The sequence below is a fragment of the Trematomus bernacchii genome, unplaced genomic scaffold (assembly GCF_902827165.1).
Source record: "Trematomus bernacchii unplaced genomic scaffold, fTreBer1.1, whole genome shotgun sequence".
Classification (NCBI taxonomy): Eukaryota; Metazoa; Chordata; class Actinopteri; order Perciformes; family Nototheniidae; genus Trematomus; species Trematomus bernacchii.
In genome coordinates, this window is record NW_022987573.1 from 3,090,791 (window position 1) to 3,102,038 (window position 11,248).

An 11,248-nucleotide genomic window follows, 5' to 3' on the forward strand; every position below is an offset into this window, starting at 1 on the left:
TTACAGTACTACGGCTTCCACAGATGACATTTTTTTATGGTTTTTATTTGTCAAAGCACTTCAGATATTCATTGCTATCGGGATGTTAAGAGCATTCCATGGAATATAACAAAAAGTGTATCTCGAGCCGGTTTCTCAAACTTACCTTTAAGCTCTGACTGAAATCTCTTTGGGGAGGATGTTCACTGTGAATTATTGCCCATCAGCACATTTTAGATTCTGCTTTTGTGCCATAAAAAGATGATGTAATTAGATGGCTAAATAGATCAAAATACATTGAAACTAGTATGGTGTTATCGGAAAAGAATATGCCTGTAAGTAATGTAAAGTATCCTGGCAGTGTAGCTCATAGGTTAAAATGTGAATCTTAAATAATTGAGTTTGTAGAAATTAATGCTATTAATGTTATTGATTACAGTCATTTAGGGGAATCAGACATTTTCCAATGAGTTGTTTGTCAAAATGTTTATATTTATGAATAATCGAGGATGGACTGCACTTTGACAGATCACTTTTCTAAAACTAATGAACCAGATAAGCATACCCACTTTATACCTTTTTATATTTTTAAGTGCACATACTATTTTGGTCTTTATATGTTTGTCATTGTATGAGAGAATGTATATGAGCGTGTTTTATTACTGTATATATTTAAGTTTGCTATTTGTAGGTTTATCGGTTGACAACTTCATATGCAGTCTGCAGTAGATATGACAATTAAGACAAATATGTTATACTTTCTTGCCAATATCTTGTACATTTTGCACAGCCACTTGTTTATATGTAAATATATGAATTTGAAAAAAAGTTTTGAATTGCTATTTTATAATGGATTGAAAGAGAATGATCTCTATTAAAACAAAAAGAAAGAACAACTGCTTTGACTGTCTGGTCCGTTAGGTCTTTATAGAGTATTTTCTGTGACGTTCCAGCAGTATTTGTGAACGTGCAGTAAAATTAAGTCTCAAAGTAAACTTTTTGTAGAGATAGAACGATTTAATTGATAAACATTTAAATGGATTTGATGCCAAATTGAGCAAAATACAATTTTAATGTAAAAACAATGTTTAGAAAAAATGACTTGTACTTAAAATATTCTTAATGATTTGAAGGAATATTTTCAAGGACTTTGTACAGAAATGAACAGTGTTATTTAGCAAAACACGATTAATACAAAGCTCTAGGGAAGACAGCAACAGCTATGGATTAGGTTTTCTGTCTCATTGTTTAAAACCACTTTGAGTGTTGTGTTTTGATATAGAAATTCTTTTGTTAATCTTTTTTCCACAGGATCTGTTAACGGCATCATCTCAATGCCAGTCAGTATCTCATTTTACATTATGTTAAACAAAATGACCTCTTCTTGTGTATTTATAATTTCTAGATATGTCAAGAAAGAGACTGGAGACAGGAGTGTCTCTTTAGGGTGTTTTAGTTGAAAAAAAAGGCGTCAGATATCCAATACAATCTCTCTATTGTCACAGACAGGACATAACCTGACATCATTCACTTATTGACTCTGAATCTGCTCTTTGGACAGCTGGGTCTGCATGAGAGGACACCCATGTTTACTCAACACCACTAAATACAAGATATAGACATACATTTACTATCCATTTAGAATTGTTTTACATTTGAAGAATTATCCTAGTTCTATAAGTACAATGAGCACCCATGCAATTATGTTTATTTTTATGAATATTTCTTTATTTTTCTAAATATTTGCCCCTGAATTTTTCTGTTAGAAGACGAGGAATTCGAAATAGAGAAGCAGTTTCTAGCCCTGAAAGATAACATGTGTTTATCCATTTAAAACATATTAATTCCAGAAAGTAACACCCTGAGAAACATGGTAATTCCAAACTTTCTGAGTGCTAATTATCTTCTCTTAAAATACTTTCGTGCAAGCTCGTAAAACAATTGTCCCTTTAGAATATAATCCAACATTTTTATCACAAACCAAGTGCCCTCCAAGCAAAAATAAATGTGTTTTAAAAGGCTATCTGGTCTTTATTGGCTGCACTAATTGCCAATAAGCAATCCCCACGTATCCCTCTAAAAACCTAATTCTTAATATTCTGTACTTGAAGCGTATTGAGCAGCAAATTAAGTCCTCAAAATCAGATAATGAGGAGCCCATTACTGCTGGATGAGATATAGTACACCAAGAATGATGCTTCTAACCTAGATACCCGATCAAAGGATGAGCTGTCCATAATATATAAGATTCTAATCATTGGCTAAGACTATCATCCCCCTTCTACCTTCTTATATAACAAGAAGTAGCAGGTTGGTAATGGCAATCCGTGTCTCATTAGAAAACACAATTGACAGATCAATGTGATTTAACTGGAGTTTAGTGGTTCATTCAGATGTCTTCTGCTATCCACCATGTTTTTAAATCCTATTAACTAGTAAGAGGTCAAGGAGATTGTTTGAAGGCTGGATAATTAAAGAGGGGGATGTTTTACAAATTGTTAAGTGTTATTTTATTATGTCATGTACGTGTGCAGTTAACAGTTAATGTAATTGCAATGTTATAACAAAACATTCACCACAACAAAAGACTAAAGGGGAAAGTGATGTTATGACGCGATACTAAAACACTTTTTTCAATTGTCATTTGCATATGCAATAACTGTATAAGTTGTATTATCATTGTGAATCATATATCAATTTAAAGGTCACCTATTATGCAAAATCCACTTATTCATGTCTTTTATACGTAAATATGTGTCCCCTCTGTGTAAAGAGATTCGGAAAGTTTCACGGAAAAGATTCTCTCTCTTTTTGTCCTGATCAATCTTTATAGAAACCTGTCTGAAAATGAGCTGATCGGCCCCTTTGTGATGTCACAATGCTTTTTGGGTTATGCAACCAATTAGCCAATCACCAACCAAGGTCACACCCGCCCACCTGATCACCTGAATCTCCTCCATTATGTTTTATCAAACCAAACGTCTCACAGAGAGGCGTGGGGGGGGAGTGGCATTAGCATTTAAAGCTACAGACACAGAATCAGCACTTTTGGAACAGGGCTGAAACAGGGGATTATGGGATGCTGCAATGCATGATCTGTTTGGTATTTTGAGCCAAACCCTTCAGAGACATGTTTTTTATATATCTGAGACCTATAATATATTGTTGAAAAATAGTATAATAGGGGACCTTTAATCTAAAAAAATAAATCAGAAATCCAGAGAACTCTTTTTTACCCAAAACTATTATGCAAACCAGTCATGTGATATATGTGTAACATCTCTCCAACTGCTTCACTAACAGTGTATACAATCAGTGTGGTGGAATTACAGTAACAGTTCTTCTTCATTATACAATTATGCTTCACTGTAAGAGCCAACAAATCTCTCTTCATCCCTTACACAGTAAGTGCTCTTTCATCACTATAAATGCATGCAATGCCTCTTGGCTTTATACCTAGATGACAAAACGGGCCTAAATCATTGGGTCCTTTGTCTTATCATGTTCACAAAAATGACTTAGCCTATTCTAGGCAGTACAAATCATATTTATGAGTTCTGGGATTGAGTAGATGAAGCTGTCCATGGTACAATAGTTACAGAATCCCATTGTCATTATTCACTTGCTGGTGTGACATTTTATGGATATGAGATATTTTAAAGTGATCTACTGCTCAGTATGAAGGCCTTTCGAGCTCCTTGGCAATATAGAGTAACATTGATGCGAAGATACTGTGCAGCACATATTGAATCATGCTCCTTATAAAACAATGTGGACAGGCTTTTTCAGGGGAGGAGTTAGAACAGAAAACTCCTGTTACTGTAAGAAAGTATTTGTTTGTGTCTAGACTACTTTTGATTGTTATTTTTCAAAATGTCTGATATCTGTAATTGGGACCCTAAAGGCTACATGATGCTTTGAGGATGAACAAGCAGATGAATTAAACCTGAAGCGTGAATAGAGGAGGAATTCCCGATGCTCAGACTCACACAGAGCCCTCCACACAGGTGAGCAGCCTACAATAACTTTGTGGTTGAAACTGACCGTACAGAGGAGAACTATTAGGTTGCAAGGAAAGGAAGCATTGTGAGCTTGTGTGCACTGCTAATACTGTGGGGCCCTGTTTTGCTGTAGGACTATGTGTTTGTACCCGCTGTGTTGTTTCTATTGTTAATACATGCGTGTTCTCTGCTTTGGTGCTGCTTTATTCTGCTATTGATTCAATAACAGCTATCAGGTAATAACACTTTTATATTATTATTGATATGCTTCTTGGCTTTATTCGGCTCGCTGAAATGGCCGTGGTGGCCATTATGTTTTTATTTATTTTTGGTCAGTTTTGCTTAGTTGCCTGGGTTTTGTCTGTTTTCTGGTTAATGCCAGTGAGGCTAGGCAGGCGGTTGTATATTTGTATAATTGATAATCACATGTGTGCATGGGCTGCCTAAAATTCTATTTAAAAAATAGATGGTTAATATTGAAGGTTATAAGGGTGTATGTGTATATATTGTGATATGTTAATGCAATTCATTTTGTATCACAACAATTATTTAATGTAATAAGTCTATCACGTAACATCATAAATATTTACATTTTTGTTTTTACATCCATTCATCCATCAACACTTTTCCTTTTAAAATGTAACACGGTAATTATTCTTCTCATCAATTTGTTTTACTCTAATCACGTACATATTTACACAAGAAATGTTTAAAATCTACAAATGCAGGACTTTTCCTCAAAACAGATTATATTGCTACACTATTGTATAGCTACTTTCACTTTAAATGAAATATCAAAGTATACTCTTTCCACCACTGTAGAGCTGTCCAAAATGTCTTTGTCAGTGGTCTTCATGCAGATGACTGACTCTCACTGTGCTGGCTGGGTATGTCCAGTCCAACAGAATAGTCTGTGATTCCTCATTACACTTGGCAGGTCTCTGGTCAGTGCAGAAAGTGGATTTAGTGTTTGTGAACCATACGGGCAGAGCATAGGGAATCCACAGGAGGGCACTGTTACCCCACCTTAGACTCAAACACATTCAATCTGACCGAACATGTGTCATCTATCATCAAAGCTTGGATGACCTGGGTGCAAACGTCGTACATCTTTTATCACCATATGCTAGATCTTGGAGTCCTGTTAATTAATGGTGTTATTTATTTTGAAACACCTTTCCTTATTGAGCACAGTTGAGCATGTGCTTTATGATTTTATGATTTACATTTGCTTTATGATATTCTTTCTGAGGATATTATGCACAAAACACACACACACAAACACACAGACAGATGGACATATCCGTTCAGGATCACACTAAATCACTTTCTCACATTTCTCCAGATTTGGTGGATTTGAGGCTTAGAGAGTTGTTTGTTCTGCTTCCTCTGCAGACAAGGTATCTCATGCCTGTAGATGCCCAAACCGTTGTCTTGGTTGTCGTGATATCCAGGCATAGGCAGAATTCTAAGTCTGTGGCAATAAGAGTTGTCAGGCTATATTTGCTTATGCTACTCTGGGACACTAAATTCAATTCCACTGTCTTGTTTGATATTGCATAATGAGAAGCTGCTGGCTGCTTACAGGATAATGTTGTTGAGTGACAGCTCAATGAGTGAATACATTTCAATGTATTGAAGTGCAGTACAGACCCGCCAAAAACTTAACGAACAAGCCTCCATTGATCCTTGATATGACTTGCATAGTCTTGCATGTGGTTGAAATATAGCGCTCAGGTGATCAGGTGGACATTTGAAACATAGAGGGAACGGTAGGCTACTCTCATGCTATGAACAGATAATAAGCAAACAGTAAGACAAATAAAATCTGTTTGTCATTTGGAAATGTTCCCTTAAAGTCCCTCACTGACAGCCTAAGTTTAGGAAAGTAGTATTTATGTCTAGAGCTACAGAAATAGGTGATAACTCAAAGTAAAGCACAGCGGAAAGTCAAAGTCTAGAGTCATTGATGTATTTTATTTATGTTATGGAACTTAAACTTGGCTTCAAAAATATGAAATGTGTTTAATAAATAGAAATAAATTAGTTAAACAATGATTTGTGTGTAGAACTCCAATATATACCCATGTCAGCAGAAGGAGCTGATACATTTGGCATGTCATTATTTAATTAGCACATCAAATAATCTTATGGCAATATATACCACACAGTTGATGAGATATTTCAGTCTGGACTCAAGTGGTGGAAATAAAAACCAAATACCCAGACCAACGTTGCCATCTTAAGACTCATGTCTCTACCATGGATAAAGATCTCGCATGTGAAATGCCCAGCGTTGGCCGTGTAGCAACAGTCCGTATTTAATCATTCTGGAATACAAACCACACAGACCGGTTGTTGGTGTGTGTCATAGCAAAGCTTTTGCCATTAGACCGCATCATCATCATCAACTGAGTTACTGGCTATTATGTTGTTTTCTTCCCTTCTTGCTGTGCTCTACTCAGCAGTGTTTTTACAGAATATAATCCAAAATAATATGCCAAACCCGAGTCCTCTATTAAATGTGGTTGACCACTGTTAAACTGTGGTCAACCTAACAATGGTAATCACAAAAGAAGGATTTATGTCCCCAAAAACAGCCGTCCAGATAAAAAAGCATACTCTCCCTGTTGAGCAGAAACCCTGCATGAGTTTAAACATTTCAGGTCCAAAGTCAGTGTTTGTTTTTCTTTCTTACATTTCTCCTTCGGAGGATTTCAGCAGGCGTACTGGAGGTTTTGGCCTTACATCTGTTAGCCGCTCTGTATTTTGAACTTTGCTCCCATCACTCTGAGGAGATGTTGCTGGTTTATATGGAGCTTGAGTTATAGAAGAGGCTGTTGTAATGAACTGTAAATACATAATTAAGTTTTAGAAAGCCTACAGGAACAATAATTTGAAATAGAAATGTGCAGATTATAAAGTAAAACTATACTTAATCTTCTGATCATATAAAAACATGGCCGTTTTTTTTACTCCACAAAAAGTAATTGTTTATATCGTTTTTTGATACAGCAGCCCCCTCATTGCAGAATGTCCTCTTATATGCATCTTAGACATATTAGTCATTTTAAAAACTCGTGCCTCATGAGTTGGATTGACTTTAGGAGCCTAAAAGCACTACTGACAATGTAAATAATGATGATGATGTTGAAAGCAGACACATACAATGTCAATTAATTAATTGGTGTATTTTTCATGAAATGCAAAGGTCTTAATTACAAACTCTAGCCTCTTTAGGCTCTGTTCTTCATGTTTCAATTCCAACAATGTTTCTTTTAATTATGTAAATGCCACAATAAGAAATCAATAAGTGAAATAGACAGGGTTTTGTCTCCATCCTCTCAATGGGACTGCACATTATCTTAGAAAAAGGCTTGATGTTAAAAAATAATTGGATCATAATGAACACATTTTAGTTATGTTGTGGCCTTGCAGCGAATAAATAAGCTATGGCCCCTAAAATGATATTACATTAGACAAAGTTCATAGTAAAAAAAAAAGACCAGCAATTGCTCAGATTATCAGTCAAACTTTATATGCATGCTAATAAGACTACCTGACAAGAAGACAAAAGTTTGATAATATCTAAAATAAAGTTTGGACGCTGATGCTCTGAAAATTAATAGATAGATGTCAAGATTACATATTATCTCAGTGCATCAGAAATGCCAGTTTAATTTCCAAATGTATAAATTACTAGGAAGAAAAGTCTGTCTCGACACTCTGTAGCTGTCAGATGTGAAAGGTTTGGTTTACGATTATAATGAGGAACATTCAAGCTTTTAAATACTTGCACAGTTTGTTAGTTTCCACCCAGCAGTGTGTGTGTGTGTGTGTATGAGCTTCAAGCAAATGTATTTAATTTTCTTGCAATCTGAAAAATGATCTTAGAAAACAGAGAGAAGGGTGAAATGAACTATAAGCATAATTACCAGCTTTGATTTGTGTATCTACTACATTTCCAAAGCTGCAACAAGAAATCATTCTTTACTGCAGGAATTAAATCACTTTTCTTTTTGACAAAGAAATGGTGGTGTATTTTCTCAGGGCATGCTAGTTTGGAAACAGCTGGTTGTTTCCACAGACGATTGACTGGTTGGATTGGTTTTACTGGCTTGTAATTGCTAGACTGACAATTGCGCAGCGACTTGGCAGCCAGGCGGCAGGTTTTCAAATCACATTTTTCTCTAAAGGTCAGAGTAAGCCCATGCTGTAAAAGGAAACTTCACGGCATTAAATCAATCTAGGGCTAGACAGCCTCTCATCGCTAACAATAAGAGTATAATTCTGAGTGATCACCATCATCCCATAATGCAGTTTTCTTGTGTATTGCATGCCATTACTCCACTCGTCGAGGTTTTCCAGTGGTTTCTGGAACATATCATAGGAACTTTCTCACGGGTTGATTTTAAATAAGGAACACAAATATCATAAAGAAAATTAGTCCAATTATAACTTAACCCATAAGGACCCACCGTGACACAAGTGTTACATGACATTTACAAGTTCTGGAAAGTTCCTTATACAGCTTTAGCCTTGTTTTTATCTCATGAAGTCCCGAAGTGACAAACCCTGAACAGTCTGGTGGGTCATGGGCCAGGTCTTTTGATTTTGTGTTCCCATTACAACATGTCCAAGATGTCCATGTGCCAGGCTAACACATGTGACAGAACTAGCTATATTTCAGAAGCTTGTTTTTTGTTGCTAAAGGTACAATTCAAGCCATTTAAGAATTAAAATGCTTACATAACATGTCCTTTATTTCATTTAACCTGTTGTGGAAACATGTCTTGATCAAATTGATATGAAATTGTCCTGTTGGTAGTAAATAGCACTGATGTTGTCCTCTTTGAAATATGCCACAGTAAACACTCTGTATCATCGCCTAGAGTTAGTTTTCTGTGCTTTCACCGTGCTTTCTACTGTATGTTAGATATGTATTTCCATTACTCAGCTAATTCTGAAAGCGGAGGCACAGGAGAGAGAGGGTCCCTCAAGGCTGAGAAGCAACCTCCGCCTGCATCCTCTGCGCATAATTGAACAAATTAGCTATGAACAGCTGTTACCTGTTAAAATGACCCGCTTTCATTTTAACGCCACGGACAAGAGGTCTGATAGCATCTGCATGCTACAGCTGTCAGCCATTCTGATTAGCTCGCTGATTCCTGCTTTCAGTATATCATGACAAACATAATTACCTCAACATCTCTTTTTATGGATTCTACAAATGGCCAGGCGCACAGAGCATGCCAAGTGTCCATCAATTACAGCCAGGGTATGTAGCCGGTCCACTTGGCTGCCTGGACTAGCTTCCTTGAAGAAAAAGAAGGTATTTAATGTTACTGTAAGTGAAGGCCTAATGGTGTTTCACTTTCATAAAATAAGAATGAAAAAAAGATAATCGAGTGTGATCATTGTAGAAGTACATGAACCCTGAGGCTTAACCTTGCAGTCTCTCTGCAGGTCTCATTGTTGTTTCAACCTCCTGTGAAGTGGAGAGAGGACGCTTGCTGTGACATTGTCTCTCCACTAATCAAGCAGATTGAGTTTCAGAATAAGGACCCAGGGAATAATGGCCATTAAAGCAAAGTTTTAGCATTCATACGGTAGAAGTGAATTGGCAGTAAAATAATAGCTTTACAGGCTGATTGCCTTAAAAGTGACCCGTTGAGGGATTTCTTACATAAGTACACCGTGAGGGCGGACATTTCTATCCATTACCTGAAAGAACAAGGGAAAAAAAGGGAATAAAGGAAGGACTTTGAAGTATTTTGCCAAGGTCATAAATTGGCTTCCATTTTAAAGCATTATGCAGTACCTGTTGTTTTTTAGATAGATATACAATCACAAAACTAACCATTGATATAATGACAAGAAGATAATATGTTAATGTTAGAAATAGATCAAATGACTATGTGTTAAAGGGGTTGCATGTTGTCAATAAAGGAATTCAATTCAATTCCATTTGTGTCATTGTATAGGTACAACACAAATGTAAAAGCAATCCTGTCAGTGCAAAACAATGAATATATATATATGTATCCATACACTTTAGAAAAATGTATATATGTACCTTACCTACATACAATACATATATATTATATTGAATGCAGTTCAAATCTGTAGAAACTCACGGAGCCTCTCAACACTCACCCTTTGCTTTACGTATCGATATTGTTTTTGACTTCACTACCTCGACTCACCGCCCTCATTAGCGTCAATTCCAGCCACAGTAGGCAGCCATTTTCAGTGAAAATACTTTATTAAACCCACTGCCCACCACCTGCTAGAACTGCAGACACAAAGTAAAACTAAAATGAGAATATCAGGCACTTATTTGTTATGAACTTCTTGCCATACAATCTTATGACAGCATGTCCTCTTTGTATAAGTAGTTTGTTGCTCTGCCAAAAAAAATGTAATACATGTTTTTATCAGTCATGTTTATTGCATATAGGCTCCTGGTGAATGCAGTAAATATGTATTATCCTACATCCTTCATATCTGTCTTTAAATCTGTTTACGTTTTTAGTTAACTAATTGCCTGACAAAGATGTAGACAAATATAAAAAAAAAGAAAACTAACTGTTGATGTCTTTTTTTGATTATCTTAATTTGAATCTTAATTTGATATGCTTCTCTAGATAACAACCGGAATACAAAACGATTACACATTTTTTGTTGTACTATGGCTTTTTAGTACTCAGATCTTGTACTTAAGAAAAAGTAGAAGTAGCAAAGTGTAGGAATACTCTGTTACAAGTAAAAGTCCTGCAATCAAAATGATACTCAAGTAAAAGTACAAAAGTATTAGCATCAAAATATTCTTAAAGTACCAAAAGTAAAAGTACTCATTATGCAGATTGGTCCATTTCAGAAGACTATATATTACATGTGTTATTATAATTATTGATGATGATGGAAATGGGGCTACAGACTGCTAACATAAGAAGGGAGTCAAGTATCGGTGTTATTCTTTATCAAATGAATTCCTAATATCCAAAGCACTAAGCACATTAGGCCTGGTTTCATGTAGAGGTTCCTAACTCTCAACAATCTCAGATATCCAAAACAAATCTTTGAATTTTGCGTTTCAAAACAGACTTGATGATTGTTAAATCCTTAGACTACGTGTTGCAGGCACTGCACCTTGAAGTGAATCACCACATGCTGCTTGTTAACAGGACAGCTTTTCCATTGACATTTAAGCACTGTTTGAAATCCTAATTCAGCAATGTTCTCTATAAAAACAGAATAAAACTAAA